The sequence below is a fragment of the Meriones unguiculatus genome, chromosome 5 (genome assembly GCF_030254825.1).
Source record: "Meriones unguiculatus strain TT.TT164.6M chromosome 5, Bangor_MerUng_6.1, whole genome shotgun sequence".
NCBI classification, from domain to species: Eukaryota; Metazoa; Chordata; class Mammalia; order Rodentia; family Muridae; genus Meriones; species Meriones unguiculatus.
Window position 1 is genome coordinate 668,573 of NC_083353.1, and position 18,448 is coordinate 687,020.

An 18,448-nucleotide genomic window follows, 5' to 3' on the forward strand; every position below is an offset into this window, starting at 1 on the left:
ACCAGAAGCAGATTCACTTAGAAATAGGGTTATCAGTTAAAGGCAACATGCCATCCAAGTTAAGTTTGAATTTCAGATCAACAGCAAGTATATTTTAATATAAGTTGTGAGTATCTCTAAGACCAGAACTGTTTCAGGTTTTGGTTTTGAAGTATATATGATGGTTTTAAATATATATGATGAACTGTCTTGGAAGTGAGAGCTAAGTCTAAATACAAAGTTGATTTTTTTCACATGGACCTTACTGTAGAAGCTAAAGTAATCTTTATGCCATATTTTTATTTTAATTTTTATTAATTACACTTTTTTCACTTTGTATCCCCCATAAACCCCTCCCTCCTCCCTTCCTCCCCTCCTAATCCCACCTTCCCTCCCCCTTCTCCACACATGCCCCTCCCCAAGTCTGCTGATAGGGGAGGTCTTCCTCTCCTTCCTTCTGATCCTAGTCTATCAAATCTCATCAGGAGTGGCTGCATTGTCATCTTCTGTGGCCTGGTAAGGCGCCATATTTTTTAAATGCAGTATTTTTGATGCAACAGACTTGACTGTAGCTGTCATGTGAGGACACGTGTGCATTCTTCCACTGAGTTATGCTAGCAACCAGAAACATTCAAATTTCAGGTTTCCTATCTTCCAGTTAGGGATGCTGCATGAACATGTCTCAAATGATGAAGGATGTTTGCAGAGATTCCAAGCTCTGCAAACACATTGTTTTAGCAAGAACACCAAAGAAGATTTGAGAAAGAGCATAGTCTGGAAGTATCATGATAAAAACTAGAGTTCCTAGAGCTGATTAAATTCATGAAGAAAGTGGGTAGGTGCTGCAGAGGACCCTCAGACTTAAGTGTTGATGTTATCCTCTCATATTTTCATAACCTGGTGATGCTGGACTCTTAGATTTTAAATAACACCAAGGGACCAAGAACAGAGAAACAATTATTAACTTTTTTGTAGCATCAATAAAGCTTGTGTAAAGCCCTGACATTCTTTCTCTCTCTTTCCCTTTTCTCTCTGAATAATTCACTTTTTCAGTGAAATTCAGCTCCCTTAATGTTGAGTTGTGTTTTAACCTAATCCCAACAGTCAGACTGCCTGAGGCCTGCCCTTCCCTCTGACTCACTGGAATCTCTGTCATATGTCTCTTGTCAATGGATGGAAACAAGATGTAGCATAATCCCCTGTTCTGGCAACTAACCAGGAAGAAGGGCGAGGTTCTCCACTCTGCCCTACAAAAGCATTTTTGAAGGCTATTTCAACAAGGACCATTTTAAAGACAGAAGTGCCTTTAATACTTGAAATGCTTATACATCTCCTATGCTTCCTACTACTTAAGATTGCCCTTTAAAAAGAGCAGTCTGTCATGGGAAGAAATTGCTTGTGTACCTTGTTCTTCAACCCTAAATGCTCCCTAAGTGCCATTGTCTCTCTTCCAGTAGTTCTGGAGTGCTAATGCCTCCCACCTCTCCAGGGCACCTGCACTGCTCAGCCACCTCTGACCCCTCACTAAAAGCTTCCACCCAGATCATTTGAATCAATGGCAGAGATTCTTATCTTTTTGTCTGTGTTTTCATGTTGCTCTTTATTTATTTGTTTTTATTTGCCTGATATTGGGGGGGAAAAAGGAAACTGTCATCCTAGGTGGAGCCCTGTGCCTGTTATGTGTTCTAATGTTAGCACTTGACTTTTGACAAGAAATGTATTATCCATGGATGCAGAGTGACAGACAGTACTTATGCTAATAGTGCTTCACTTGGAGGATTTCACATGGATTTGGGGTCATTGTAGTAATACTTGACATTAAAATTGTCTAGAGAGTATAAATCCCAACCAATTCTAAAACAATGCCATCAAACAAAGAAAAACTGGAAAGCATAAGAAATGCTGAGTTCCTTTAAAAAAGCCAGGGCTCCTCTTCCTCTAACATCTCAAAAATGATCTCTGGCAGCAAAACTTTTAATGTCTTTGAGCATTTTTGTTCATTGGAGGAAATGCTATTATCTGCTTGTTTCCAAGTTCATTGGTTTTCATATTGCTTCTTCTGGAACAAGTATGGCTAGACTCTCAAGGTTATGCATGAACATAGTATCCGCATGTGCAGCACTTAATCTGAATCAAATTTATGTTCTGACTAGAATTCTCTGAATGCTGCTGGGTGGCTCATGGCGCAGTGCAGTTCAGATTCAGCAGCACAGGTTAATGCACCCCACACGCTGAGGGCAATTCCTGTGGGACTGCCTAATTTCAGACTTCAGGACTTATAAGTCAGTCCTCCCTCAACCACCCGCGCCTCTCTGAGCTGACCACAGTTTCAGGACTCCCTTGAAATTCCCCCAGGCTTAATAAGAGCCTAGAACTTACTGGAAGTTCTGTCCTACTTAGAATTATAGCTTCCTCATAGAGCACTAAGAAATAAACCAACAGAAGAAATGCAAAGGACTGATTAGGTGAAGGGGTGTATGGATCTTTCATGGCCTGGCTTTATGGATCTATCTCTTCCTTCAGCAAATCAGCATTTTTATTAGGTAGCAACTATACTGAGTCTCTGTGTCCATAGTTCCTCTGTGGACTCCACTGCATAAGCACGTGTGTATAAAAAAATTACCCACACGATTGAACTCAACCTATATTCCCAGTCCTCTCACTAGACCTCTCCAGAAGGACTGAAAGCACATTAGGAAATCAAATGTCTTTTGACATAGTCAACCCTCTACTTAAAGCTCACCAAGATCACAGCATGAGTCACTTTTTTTAGGCATAAACTCAATCACTGTCAGAAGGAACACATTATAAATGGCAGAAGACCCTACTATCCCTTGAAACATTACAGAGCTTTGAAACTTTATTCTAAAAACTGGGGTCAAAGGCCAGATAATTCTTTATTGTATCACCTCAAGGCCATATTTGATTCCCATAATATTTAAGCAAGTTTGCTGCTACAGTTGTGATGTCTGGATCCACGCACTTACTTGATTGGCTCGCAAGGGCTGTAATTTAGAGTATACTGTCTGTAGACTTGCACATTGTAAAGACATCCAGGAAATGTAAATAAAAGAAGCATCATCTGCTTTCAGTTTGGAAAGAGCTGTGCTGATTTCTTTTAAATTTACCTCTTTGAACACAGGGAACATCACAAGTAGAGTCCACCTTAATCATTTCCTTGGTGTCCAACTTTTCCCATGAGGTGAGCTTGCCTTTTTTTTTTTCTTTGCCTTTGTCTTTTTTTAAAACATTCTTCTCTTATGTATACATCCTGAGCACTGTTTCCCTTCCCTCCACTCTTCCCAGGTCCCCCTCTACCTTCCCTGTTCCCCAAAGCCACTATTCCTCTGTTTCCCTTCAAAAAAGAGCAGCGCTCTCCCTCCTCCCTCCCCCTCCCCCAGCGATATCCACTAAACTCGGCCTAACAATATACAGTAAGACTAGGCACAAACCCTAATATCAGGGCTAGGCAAGGCCAACCCAGTAGGAGGAAAGGAGTCCCAAGAGCAGACAAAAGAGTCAGACACCAGCTCCCACAAAACCATATTCAAACACTTCATATTCAAACCATACTAGTTTTGATCTTGCTGTTCATCTCACACTATCTGGACCTCTTTGTGGTCCTTAGCTGGCCTGAAAATGATATTCTTTCCGCTGCAGCCTCCCAAGTGTTGGGGTCACAGATTTGAACCACCAAGCCCAGCTTACTTTATTCACCTATGGAACACTTTGCAGTTGTAGCTCAAAGTTGTTACCTGGCCTGAAAACCAAGGCAAAGAGCTTTGTCCAGAATCAGCTGTATTAAAAAAAATCATCAATGGAAGTTTTCCAAAAGCAATTTGTTTTCATGGAAAAAATAAATTATATACAGGAGGGCAAAGTAGGATGGAGAGAAGAGTTTAGGAGAGCATACAGAGGGAGGGCTGGGGACAGGTAACACAGTTTCCCCACAGGCATATGGAAGAATAAATTGTGTACCTCTGTTATGATCTAACAAGGCATGTTTATAATTCCATATTCTACCAGCATGCCATGCCCTGAATGTTTGCCACCTCCGAATTCATACATAAAAATCCTAACCCAAAGAGATTAGAAAGTGGAACCACAAGCAAGCGTTTCTGACATCAGGGCAAGATAGGCATAGTAGGATTCAGGTCTTCCTCAGTGTTCCCAGAGGGTTCCTTTGCCCTTTCATCAGTGAGTGCACGGGAGAAGGCCCGGTTGCACATGATGGCTCAGGCCCCTGCTGGGTTCTAAGTCTGCCAGGGCATGGTGTTGGACTAGTCAGCTTCTAGAACTGTGGGAGTAAGCTGCTGTTGTCCTGTCTCCATATTGGATAAGCTTTATCGCATTGGCATGAGTGGCAGTTGTAAGTTATCACAAGGCATTCGCCTCAGCTCTGAGCCCCAGCCAATCCAGAAGCTGTTCTTACTACTCGGAAGGTTTGTTGGGTTGTTCTCCCGCCTCACTGTATGCTCACTGTTTACACTTCATTTGTGTTTGCATTCCTCACAGTTAGGGTCCAGGGCTGTTTTGCCCAGAAATGTAGCTGCCAGCGTAAATGGGTGCATCAAAACATGGCGAGTCAGAGATAACAAAGTATAAAATACCGAAGTTTGAAAAACATATAAAAGATCTCAATTTTGAAAATACTGATTTTATTTTGAAATTTATTACATACATTGAGTTAGACAAAATCCATTCTTTATTTTAAAAATTAGTTTTTTTTAATTTTGTTTATTTTTTATTAATTACAGTTTATTCACTTTTTATCTTACTCTAATGTATCTACTAGAAAAATTAATAGGAGCTCAGCTTTCTTTTTAGTGCTTTTCTATAGAATCAGCTTTACTATTATTTTAAATGGCCTATAGAATCCCCTCATAATGTTAAATTTCAGATGACTGTGGGTTTAGGAATGTGTTCATACAGCAAAATAATCAGTCCTGAAAAAACACATGGCTAAGATTAAGTCTCTAAGAGCACAGTAAAAAATATCAAGGATATAAAGTTACAACTTAAACGCAGTCTCTGTCATCTCTCAGGAAGCCCACCCTTTTCATGGCCGACCTTCAACTTTCCTAAGATTATACACAGAAGCACTGTTGATTACTAATTTGGAAAGGCCTCTTTTCACCCTAATTTAGAAAGGTCTATTGTGAAATTTGCCCGTATTTCATCAAATTATGAAGCAGTAAGAGACTGAAGAAGAAAGTTGTGATTTTTCTCTATATTTGTAATTTTTATGATTTTCATTATTATCTAAGTGAATGGGAAATAATATACATTATGTATACAAGGGAACAGGTAATGTGAACATTTGTTTTCAGACATTCCAGGGTGGGAGATACATGCTGAAATAATACAGGAGTTGTATTTGAATGGTTTCACTGACTTAACCTTCTTGGCCTCAGTTTTTCATCTGTTGGAAGTTCTCAGCAATTACAAGTGATCCTTTCATCTTTTCAGATTTCAGGGTTACAAGTTTAAGACCTAGGGCATTGTCAGTAATCTTGACTATTATTTATCTATGGAATATTAAGGTTAAAGCTCCCACCATGTAATAGGACATGCATAGTCCTAGCTTACTCCATCTTCCTTTATAAGACTGGTCCAATAAAAAAGTCACTAAAGTAACTTTAGTGCTGTTTCCTTAGGGAAAGGATAGCACTTGGTCTCTGTTAAGGTTCCAATTGCCTGGACTCCATGACTTAGAAGGAACTTACATTTCCTTCCTTTACATCTTGAAACAAAATAATTTTCTAGTTTGCTTTATGAGAGCTAATCTACTAATTTCCTTAATTTTAATTTTTTTTTTACTGATTATTCTCTATTACATAAGACAGAAAAACCATTTTTCTGCCTTGGTTCCTGTTGGCGTGGTGTCTGTCCAGGAGTGAAGCTGTCTTCTGTCTGCAGCAGTCACTGAGGTCCCTGCCTCTTACTTCCTTGGCATACCGCATGCAGCTTGGCCAGATCAAGTCTGTTGACTAAGAACCCCATGAAAGGCCCCTCATGCTGTTGCTGTGTGTAGTTTATGGGTGTTAATTACTAATTAACTGAAAGGCCATGCCTGGCTATCCTAGTACACAGTCACTACACAGCAAAAGAAGCTGAGAAAATTGAACTTCATTTTTTAAATCTATTTGGAACACTGGATTGGAATTTCCTATTAATTTTAATCATATTTCCTACAAAGAAACACTGAAGGTAAATTATAGTTAATCTTTACTTTACTCTATTGTTAAAAAGAATACTTTTTATAGTTTCAAGCAGTGTTAATTTAGAAGCAAATCTACTGGGCAGCACAGAAAGTTTCTCCACACTTCCTGCGCCACCACACTGAGCCGCCTATTGATATCAATTAATGCACTATTGCTATTCGACAGTGTGCTAACACTTGCTGGAGTCAGCGCACTTACACACCCTTACCGCCTAAAGCCCTTAGCTGCTGACATCTGGGGTCATTCTCGGTGTGACACATTCTGAGGGTTGGGATAAACACATAATAGCATATGTCTACGATTGTCACGTCATAGAGAATCATTTGCTTTCGGGAGGTTCTCTGTTCTTTTCCCTGTGCATACCCTCCTGTCTTGCTGCCTAGCATCATTGTTTACTGTCTCCATACTTCTCCCTTGTCCGGAAGGTCATGGAGTTGGACCCACTCAGCACACAGCCTCTGAGGACTGAGTTATTTTTGATTCAGTAACACGCATGCCCCCCATGGTTTTCGCAGCTCGAGAGCCCATTGCCTTTTAGCACTACGCAATAATCCATCGCGTGCATTCACGTACCCGTTTACCCACTGAAGGGCTTTGGGTTATCACTTTGGCAATCATGAACTGTGCTGCTCTAAGCATCTATTTCCTGATTTTTGTGTAAATAACAGTTTCAATTCATTTGATAAAATACTAACCTGTATATGTCAGTTTCGTTTTTGTTGTATGGTAACTATGAGCAGAAGCAACTTAAGGAGGAGTCTATTCACAGGGCTAGATGTCCTTAATTTGTTAAGAAGGTGTGATGGCAGTAACTGGATGCTGAGAGGGCACATCTTTATCCACATTTGGGAATCACGAACTAAACGTTGGATGAGGGTATAAACTGAGTCCAAGGCTGCACTTCCTAGGTTCTACGACCTCCCTAAACAGTACCGTTAAACTGGACACTGACTCTTCAAATGCATGAGCCTGTGGGTTTATTTCATATTCAGACCATCACATCATATAATTGTCAGGTCATGTTATACAAATATGTTTGGATGGCGTGGGAAGCAATAGCAATCTGTTTCCTCCCTTCAAAGGAGTTGTTATCTGAGGGTCTGTCTGGTGTGTTTTTAAGCTCTGCAGTCTGTTTGAGGCTTATAGGTTTCACCTGAACACTTTGGTTAATTTTCATCAGTTTCTTCTTAGTATAATAGCAACTTCTATCTCCAATTCACAGACCAAAGGCAGGCAGCCATGAGCTTTTTCTCATAGCAGTTTACATATAGCTGTACAGAGCAGGAACAGACAAAAAGGCCATGTTGTCATAATGTTGTACTCTAATGCAGAGATTCAAAGAAAGAGCTGTGGTCATTATTGTAAGTTCCTCTTCATCTTGTGCAGTGATGTTTCTGTAAGAGTTAATAGACTGCTGTGTTTTCTTCTGTTCATCTTTAACCCCCTTTGGAAACAAACATTAAAGAAAAGATCTCATCTGTGATCACATTTCTGTCCACATGCAGGAAGCAAGAACTAGAAGTTGGGGGAGACTATAAGTTAAAAAGACTTTGACATTGGAAGAGGCCATTTAAGTGTAACTACATGATTGGGGAAAAATAGAAAGTAACTAGATAGTCCAGAAGAAGCATAAAGACTCACTAAGAGAGAAGTCTGGAATTTACATACCAAATAACTCTTGATCCCCAAATTAACAAAACAAAAACAATTACCAAGAATAATAATGATTTCTGGGACTCCAAGAAGGCAGTGACCCCTACAAACCATTTCTGAAGGGCAGAGGATCTGAAACTCCAAAACAGGTGAGTGGATGGACAACTGAAGCCACAGCATCAACTTTGAGGCTTCCCAGCCTAGAGGGGACAACCCATGAGCTGGGAAAGATTGGATCCAGGTCCCGTGTGGATGTCTCAGGGGTCTGAGAGTGGCGAACTATCGACCCCCTGCATGTCCGGCTACACCCTCCTTGCTCCTCTTGCTCCAGTGTGCAGCAGTGTCGGGGAGTGCATAACCCCAGGTACAGGGGCCTCCTTACTCTAAGAGCCAGACAGGGGACCCACATTGAGAGTAGGACACTGTGGGACCTCTGAGCTCACCACATATGCCTGCAAGTGAGATCCGGGGCCTCTGCACTTCAGTCGCACTGAAATCAGGGACAGGGAAAGGCTTCCCACTCTCCTTATCTCTTCAACATAGTACTTGAAGTCCTTGCTAGAGCAATAAGGCAACAAAATGAGATCAAGGGGATACAAATTGGAAAGGAAGAAGTCAAAGAATCACTATTTGGAGATGATATGATAGTATATATGAGTGATCCCAAAAATTCTGCCACAGAACTTCTTCAGCTGATAAACACCTTCAGCAAAGTGGCTATATACAATATTAACTAAAAAAAAAGAAGAAAAAAAAAATCAGTAGCCTTCCTATATTCAAAAGACAAAATGGCTAAGAAATAAATTAGGGAAACAATACCCTTCATAGTAACCACAAATGACATAAAGTGCCTTGGTGTAACTCTAACCAAGCAAGTAAAAAAAACTTTAAATCTCTGAAGAAAGAAAGTGAAGAAGATATGAGAATATGGAAAGATCTCCCATGCTCATGTATTAGTAGGATTAATATACGGAAAATGGCCATCCTGTCAAAAGCAATCTACAGATTCAATGCAATTCCCATCAAAATATTGACACAATTCTTTGCAGAACTCAAAAGACCAATTCTCAATTTCATATGGAAAAACAAAATATTCAGAATAGCTAAAACAATCCTGTACAATAGCAGGTCATCTGGAGGTATCTCCATCCCTGATCTCAAGCTGTACTATAGAGCAAAAGTAATAAAAACTGCATGGTACTGGCATAGAAACCAGTACCAATGGAATCGCATAGAAGACCCAGAAATAAACCCACACACCTCCAGATACTTGATTTTTGACAAAGAATTCAAAAACATACAATAGAAAAAAGAAAGCATCTTCAACAAATGGTGCTGGTCCAACTGGATGTCCACAAGCAGAAAAATGTAAATATATCCATATTTATCACCCTGCACAAAATTAAAGTCCAAGTGGATCAAAGACCTCAACATAAAACCAGACACACTAAATCTGTTAGAAGAAAAAGTGGGGAAGAGCCTAGAACTCATTGGCACAGGAGACAACTTCCTGAACAGAACACCAACAGCACAGGCTCTAAGAGCAACAATCAATAAGTGGGACCTCATGAAACTGAAAAGCTTCTGTAAAGCAAAGGACACTGTTGTCAGAACAAAACGACAGCCTACAGATTGTGAATGGATCTTCACCAACCCTATATCTGACAGAGGGCTGATATCCGGAATAGATATAAAGAACTCAAGAAGTTAAAAAGCAGCAAACCAAGTAATCTAATTTACAAATGGGGTATACAGCTAAACAGGGAATTCTCAGTAGAGGAATATCAAATGGCAGAGAAACACTTAAAAGAAATTTTCAACGTCCTTAGTCATCAGAGAAATGAGATTTCCCCTTACACCCGTCAGAATGGCCAAGATCAAAAACTCAAGTGACAACACATGCTGGAGAGGTTGTGGAGAAAGGGGAACCCTCCTCCACTGCTGGTGGGAATGTAAACTTGTACAACCACTTTGGAAATCAGTCTGGCTCTTTCTCAGACAACTAGGAATAGCGCTTCATCAAGATCCAGCCATACCACTGCTAGGTATATATCTAAGTTATCTCCATGTATTGTCCTTCTTTGGAGTATCAGTCTCAGAAGAGGCCCCTGTGCACAGATTTTTTTTTTTTTTTTTTTTTTTTGTTCTGTTGCTATCCTTGTAGAGCTCCTGTTCCCTCCAGGTCTTTCTATCTCCCCCTTTTTTTCTTAAGATTCCCTGCACTCTGCAAAAAGTTTGGCTATGAGTCTCATCATAAGTTTTGATACCCTGCTGGGTAGAGTCTTTCAGAGGCCCTCTGTGATAGGCTCTTGTCTTAGTCCCTGTTTTCTCCCTCTTCTGATGTCCATCTTGTTTACCTTACCTCAAGATCCAGCTATACCACTCCTAGGCATATATCCAAAAGATGTTCAAGTATACAAGAAGGACCTTTACTCAACCATGTTCATAGCAGCTCTATTCGTAACAGGCAGAAGCTGGAAACAACCCAGATGTCCCTCACCTGAGGAATGGATACAGAAACTGTGGTACATTTACACAGTGGAATACTATTTAGCTATTAAAAACAAGGAAATCATGAAATTTGCAGGCAAATGGTGGGAACTAGAAAAGATCATCCCAAGTGAGGTATCCCAGAAGCAGAAAGACACACAGGTTATATGCTCACTCATAAGTGGTTATTAGACATATAATATAGGATAAACAGACTAAAGTCTATAGTCCTAAAGAAGCTAATCAGCAAGAAAGACCCCCGGGAAGTTGCCCAACCCTCATTCAGAAGAGCAGACAGGACAGACATGGGAAGCAGGAGACTCTACTGACTGAGGTATCGAGGCCGAGACTCACAGCCAGACTGTGGGCAGTGTGTAGGGAAGCTTAGGAAAGAAGGGGGGATAGAAAGACTTGGGGGGACAGGAGCTCCACAAGGAGACCAACAGAGCCAAAACACTGGGCCCTGGGGTCCCTGCAGAGACTGATACCCCAACCAAGGACCATGCATGGAGGGGACTTAAAACCCCTGCACAGATGTAGCCCATAGACTCAGTGTCCAAGTGGATTCCTTAGTAAGGGGAACAGGGACTGTCTTTGACATGAACTCAGTGGCTGGCTCTCTGATCACCTCCCCCTAAGGTTTGGGGAGCAGCCTTACCAGGCCACAGAGGAAGACAATGCAGCCAGTCCTGATGAGACCTGATAGCCTAGGGTCAGATGGAAGGGGGAGGAGGACCTCCCCTATCAGTGGACTAGGGACAGGGCATAGAGGGAGAAGAGGGAGGAAAGGTGTGATTGGGAGGACATGAGGGAGGGGGCCAAAGCAGGGATACAGACTGAATAAATTGTAATAAACAATAAATTTTTAAAAATTAAAAAGAATAATAATGAAAAAATGCCAACTTTAACAACATGAAAAATCAACATTCTATAATTACCACATTGCTAGGTTCAAATGTCTAATTTCAGAAACTGTAAGGTACAAGAGCATGAGCCCACAGCTAGGAACAGATTAAATAGAAGCTGCTTCTGAAAGGTCTGCTACCAGTCACACGTGTAAAAGCATGGGCTTTCTGTGCCTGCCCTTGCTCTAAATAATGACACAGAGACCTTTATACTAATGGATAATAGCTTTAGGCCTGTAGCTAGGCAGATACTCAGCTACTCTAGCCCGCCAAGATTGGCCTGGCCTACTTTCCAGCCACATGGCATCTTAGTCTCACCCTGGTACATCCTTCTTCGTCCTGTCCAAATGGTGACTCTCTCCCTGAGCCTAGAAGACCTGCCTTATCCTCTCTTGCCCGGGTATTGGCCGTTCAGCTCTTCACTTAACAAACAGAAAGTGGTAGCAAAAAAATGTTTAAAGAAATGCTCAACCTCCTTAGTCATCAGGGAAATGCAAATCAAAACAACCCTGAGATTTCACCTTACACCCATCAGAATGGCTAAGATCAAAAACTCAAGTGACATCACATGCTGGAGAAGATGTGGAGAAAGGGAAACCCTCCTCCACTGCTGGTGGGAATGTAAACTTATACAACCACTTTGGAAATCAATCTGGTGCTTTCTCAGACAATTAGGAATAGTGCTTCCTCAAGATCCAGCTATACCACTGCTAGGCATATATCCAAAAGACCCCTAAGTATACAAAAAGGACATCTGCTCAAACGTGTTTGTAGCAGCTTTATTTGTAATAGCTAGAAATTGGAAACAGCTCAGATGCCCCTCAGTTGAGGAAGGAATATAGAAATTGTGGTACCTCTACACAATGGAATATTACTCAGTGATAAAAAACAAGGAAATCATGAAATCTGCAGTCAAATTGTAGGACCTAGGAAAGGTCATCCTGAGTGAGGTATCCCAGAAGTAGAAAGACACATATGCTATATACTCACTTGTAAGTGGATACTAGACATATAATATAGGATAAACATATTAAAATCTGTACACCCAAAGAAGCTAAGAAAGAGGGAGGACCCTGGGTAATATGAACAATTCTCATTCAGAAAGGCAAACAGGACAGAAATTGGAAGAGAAAAAAAACAGGAATCAGGACAGGAGCCTACCAAAGAGGGCCTCTGAAAGACTCTACCCAGCAGTGTATCAAAGCAGATGCTAAGGCTCATAACCAAACTTTGGGCAGAGTGCAGGGAATCTTATGAAAGGAGGCTGAGATAGTAAGACCTGGAGAGGACAGGAGCTCCACAAGGAGAGCAACAGAACCAAAAATTCTGGGCACAGGGTCTTTTCTGAGACTGATACCCCAACCAAGGACCATTCATGGAGATAACTTAGAACCCCTGAACAGATGTAGCCCATGGCAGCTCAGTATACAAGTGGATGTCCTGGTAAGGGGAACAGGGACTGTCTCTGACATGAACTCAGTGGCTGGCTCTTTGGTCTCCTCCCGTGAGGGGGGAGCAGCCTTACCAGGCCAGAAAGGAAGACAGTGCAGCCAATTCTGATGAGACCTGATAAGCTAGGGTGAGAAGGAAGGGGAGGAGCATGAAGGAGATGAGGGAGGGAGGGTCGGATTAGGAGGGCATGAAGGAGGAGGCTGCAGCTGGGATACAAAATAAATAAACTGTAATTAATGTAAAAAAGAAAAATTTTTAAAAAAAACCTAATACCAAGACAGAGATTCATCATAATCATAACAATGCCAAAGTCCCATTGAAACCAGAACTCTAGGTGCAGAAATCAACATTTGGATACACAGTATAAAAAAACATTCTCTAGCACACATTGCTCAAGTTTTAAAAGAACTGTTCAAGAGATGTTCTGGGAACTATGGAGAGGTGTTGAAAACATAAATGGGCAAAATGCATTTACCAATACAGAGAGAGAAAGGTAGAGGAAAAAATGATTTTCTAGAGCTAAAAACTACAGTAACTGAAACAGAAAATTCAGTGAAAGGAAGTCAAAACAGAAGTATGAAAGGATTGGTAACCCTGGAGATACAGCAAAGAAACATAATTAAAGAAGGTAAAATGATGATGTGTACAACAGATATTATACGAAAGAGGTTTATTGGATGGAGATGGGGAAAGAGAGAAAGAGAGGTGATAGGGGGAGACGATGGGGTGCCCTGATAGAGAAAGAGGAGAGAGTAGGAGAAGGGAGAGAGCAAGAGCTGAGAGAGAGAGAGAGAGAGAGAGAGAGAGAGAGAGAGAGAGAGAGAGAGAGAGAGAGGGGTAAGAGGCAGGGGTCCAGAGCAGCTAAACTATACCTGCCGGGTGCATCTAAATGGTGGGTGACACATGGTGAAATCATAGGTTACTAGGCAACCCAGAAGGAGGCTGCCTAAATACTAACAGAAAGATGAGCAGAGTCCAATAGTGTAATTCCACAGAGGTCTCCCCAGGAGGGTGTGTCCACAGAAGTCTCCTTATGAGGGATTTGTCCACAGAGGTTTCCTGCTTCTTTTTTGTCTCTTGGTATCCTCTGTACTGTTTACTCTTTTGTCAATGGTTTTTCTTATTTTAAATTCCTCCTTCCAACTTTAGCTGAAGGTTTAATTTCCTTTATCTTAAAATACATATATCTAAGTTTTATTGATTTTTTTTACAGTTTATTCATTGTATATCCCAATTGTAGCCCCCTCCCTCAACTCCTCACAGTCCCACCCCTCCTTCATCTTGTCCTTGACCTTTTTTTATTCTTCTAATATTTATTTCTAATTTTTATTTTCCCTTTCCTAATTCTGGAATTTTTTGTCTTGTTTCTAGTTTCTTTGAATTCAACTTTACTTGATGAGATTTTGTTGTTGTTATTTTGGGGTTGGTTTTTTTGTCATTTGTTTGTTTTTTCTGTTTGTTTTGGTCTGATAGCACACTGTTCTCATGGTCACCAGCTGTGTGGATTGTTCTTTTTTATCTCTTCATATCCTCAAAGCAAAAATGAATTTCTAGCACCTAGCATGTTAATTCCTTTGTGTCTTTGATTGCAGAGTTTAATCTACTTAACATTTAAGTATATGACATATAATTAATTGCCTTAGCCATTTTCCTGAGGGTTTATTGTTTTACAGTTCATTGCTTTATCTCTCTCTGTTTTGCTGTACTCTTTGGGGTTTTATTCTAATACTATGCTTTGGGTGCATAGCTCCTCTTACTGTTCTTATTGATTTTGTGTTTTTAAGCAGGGTTTCATGTATCCCAGGTTGGCCTTGAACTCCCTGTGTAGTGGAGAGCAACCTTGAAATTGAATAGCTGAACTACCTACTCCCATCTGAGTGCTGGGATTAAAAGCCACACACAGGTGCCCCACTGTTTCAAGTGGAATCTGCTATTTGGTTTCCAATGGGATTTAAATAAACCATTTTATAGTTGTATTTTCTGTTTCAGAGTGGTAACAATGTCAATCTCATGTAAATACACTCCCCCCTTTTGCTCTGAATGCCACTCTTCTAGTTCTGTATTCACTGTTGGTTTCCTTAAGGCATGATGATGATGATGATGATAATAATAATAATGTCTAAAGGTTCTGTAACTTTTACCCCGAATTTGAAGTGCTTTGCATAGTCTCAGAGTCTGAACTCACCTGCCCAGCCTATACTGGTAAGCTCCACATGGTTGAATTTTTATGCTATTTGTTAGTGCTTCTTGCTTTCTCTTGAGGAGGCCTCCTCTGCTTTTTCTTAGACAGATCTCGTGTTAATGGGCTCCTTCTGTCTTTGTGTGGGAATGTCTACCCTTTTTCTGTTTCTGAAGAACACCATTGCACGGTTTTAGACTTTGGATTAGGGAGGATTTGGTTTGTTTATTTGTTTGTTTTTGCTGTTTTTCCTTTGAGCACAGTAAGTGTATCACCCTACTTAATCCTGGCTTGTACAGTTTTTAATTGAAAAAAGTCCAATATGGCTACAGGCATAGCCCTTTTTTATGACCAGTTTCTCAGATCTGACCTTGCCTTTTTGTTCTTTTTTTTTTAATATTTTAAAAGTTATTTTATTACATGCATGAGTATTTTACCTGTGTGTGTACTGTGTGTATGCAATACCTGTGGAGGCAAGAAAAGGGCTTTGTATCCATTCGAACTGAAGTTACAGACCATTGTGAGCTGTCATGTAGGTGCTGGGACTAGAATCCAGGTTCTCTGGAAGAACAGCCAATGCTTTTAGCAACGGAGACATCTCCCTAGTCTCTGATCTTGGCATTTGATCTTCCTCTTGAACTGGTCTGAGGTAAATATCATTTCTTTAAGTTTTCTGACCATTTCCCCTTCTTCTTTGTGACTCTTACACTTTGTCCTTTTTTCTTAATTTTTTTCTTTCTATCCCTCTGAGCAGTTTTAAAAGTTTCTGTTTACTTAACTTACTCTTTCATAGTCCATCCTGCAGAAGATACTTTGTTGAGTTTTTTCTTTCTGTCCTGTTGTCCTTCACTCTCCACTCTCTTATTTGGTTCTATTTTGCTCTCTTTATGTTTTCAATTTTTTTTAATTAAACTTCTCATTTTCCTGGTGTATTGTTTCCCTAATTCTGCCAAGTTTTCTATCTGTCCTCTGCCTATCATGATTAAGATGATTGTTTTGAATTGTTTTTCAGGCAGTTGGAAAACCTCCATTGTTTGGATCAATTATAAACAATGTTTTTGTTTCCTTTCATATTACTGTATTTGCTTCTTTTGTTATTTGGGTGGCTGTGCATTGGTGTTTGTACATTTGAAGGAACATACATTTACATTTCTTTTGTTCTCTACAGACTGTTTCAGACAGATAAGTCTTAGAATTCTATCTGTGCTACTATAACAATATACCTGAGACTAGTATCCTATAAACAAAATAAATGTATTTCTTACAGTTCTGGAGACTGGAGACTAGACTATTTCTCACAGTTCTGGAGACTAGTACAGGATTGAGACAGCAGCACATTGGGTTATCTGGTTGGACTGCCCTCTGCTTCAGAGGTGGCACCTTGCTTCTGCATGCTCTAGGGATCCACTTCTCATGTTAAAGCTGGACAGACTTTCAGGCTCTTTTGTGAGGGCACCTGGTCTCATTCCTAAGGGCAGAACATGACTCGGCAGTCACCCTTTATTTACTTCTGTAGACTCTAGGGATTGATTCAGGGCTTTGCAGATATAAGCATGCTCTCCAGTGAGCTGCTCTCCATCGTTACAGTCATTAAATGGTCACGCCTCTCCGTAACGTAGAGGAAGGGAACCTTAAGTATCAGTTACAGAGGTGCCAGAAAGCGTGCTGCTAGGGAAGTAGTTCAGCAGTCTGGAGCTAGCTTGCACGGTTCACAGTGGGGTTCACAGCTGGAGGCTTAGATGCTTGTGGTCACTGGGTCGCCTGGACCTTCATAAGAACGCTGATATGTTTCAGGGTTCTAGGTGGTAAGCCTATCCCAGGTGTGTTGACAGCACCTTCTGAGTTAATGCCTGAGTCTCTGAGTTGTCAGAATTAGCCTCTAACTGCGACCCAGCTACAGACTTGCTTCAGGATTCACTTGCCCCACCAAGGTCTTTCAATGCAGCTCTAGGGCAGCACTGACCGTGGCTCTTCCGAGTTGTTTGCAGTTGGGCCGACTGCCTTCCTCGCCAGGGTCTGCGTAGGGTCTGCTGCAGTGCTGTGCTCCCCGGGCCTGGCCGCTCTCTACACCTTGTTGCCCACTTCCCGCCCCGACCTCCGTCTTTCTGGGGGCTGCACTCCGAGCATGACTCCAGAGCTAACTGTGGCTCCAGAGCCACACACAAGAGTGCAGCAGTCACACCATCCAAAGCATGTGTGGGCATGGCTCCTCCAAGTTCCTCTCATTATGGTTTTGGTAGGAGAATTTTACAAAGTCAAGGTCTATAGCCATATCCACAGGAGTCTGGGGTCATTTCTAGATCAAGTCTTCGCTTTGTGTTGTTTTCTTTTTATTCATTCTCAGTATGGTAAAACACATACATGAACACAGGTATACAATGTTGTATTGGTAACTGTAGGCACAATATTCTATGCTCTGCCCGCCTTTGAAGTGAGAGAGAGCTCTAAAGAGCTGGGTCTGTAGGAGCCATCTTCTTTGCCCCTTCCCCCTCCTTTTGTTTTTCTTGACATGATTCTTTCACGGAGCTCCCTTCTTTATGTTCTGGCCAGCTTCTCTCTGACCAACAGGACCTGGAGTGGATTCCCCAGGGACTCTATCAGCTCCTCTCCAATTAGCCTCCTGGAGCCACCTTGAAGTGATGCAAGAGGGCCTGGCTTCCCCAGAGCCATCCTCTAGTCTAACACTCCCCTTATCTACTGCTCCAGGGAGCCAGATACCAGGAAACCATTGTGTTAATACAGCAACAACAGCTTCTATTTTTTTCAATCCCACAAAAAAACACTTGTGACCTGACATGATCTTAAGATGCAAACAAGCACTAACACACTTTAGTCTATGTAGTGCTGAATTTCTTATTGGCACTAGCTTAAACCGTAATCCTAAAGCAGTCATGCAAGAGTGTTGTTGCATGTTGTCTGAACTGGATGCTCCCTGGAGCAGTGGTATGCTGATGCTGTCTGGGGTCTTTTGTCGCTTGTCTAAACAAATTCTGTTCTTCTCTCACATTTGCTGTTCCGCCCATCTGTCAGATGCTATTGGCTTTGCTTTTTGGAAATACATTGTTCCCATTGCTTATCTTTCTTTTAAAACTGTACTTGCTTTGTGGACAATAGGTGAAGAATCAATTTTATGTTCAGTTTTCCAAACTTGCCTTAGATTAATTTCTGAATGTCCTGTCTATCTTTTTTTTAGCTTTCCCCACATTTATGCAGACATACAAACAAACAAACACATTTGTTATGTACATGTATATATGTGTGTATGTATATATAGTATATGTTATAATATATACTACATATGGGAGGGAGCAGAAATTATGCAGTTAGGGAAGTGACTGAGTAGACTGTAGCAGGCTACATGATCCACAGACGTGTTCACAGCTAGAGGCTTGTGGATTCTTGTGGTCACTGAGTGGGCTTTGAATAACACTCCTGCAACCAAGAGAAACTAGAAAGGGGTGCTGAGGAAGGAGGCAGAGCAAAAGGACACTTGAGATATAAAAGCAGAAAGGAAACTAGGTTGCAGTTCCAGGGATAAGTGGCATTAAAGCACGCTTAGTTTGGAA

The 18,448-nt window shown here is 41.1% G+C and overlaps 1 protein-coding gene across 5 annotated transcripts in view; it reads left to right on the forward strand.

Moving 5' to 3' along the window:
- Exoc6b (exocyst complex component 6B) overlaps window positions 1–18,448 on the forward strand; it is a 436,866-nt gene that overhangs the window by 310,352 nt on the left and 108,066 nt on the right. The gene's annotated exons all lie outside the window — the stretch shown is intronic.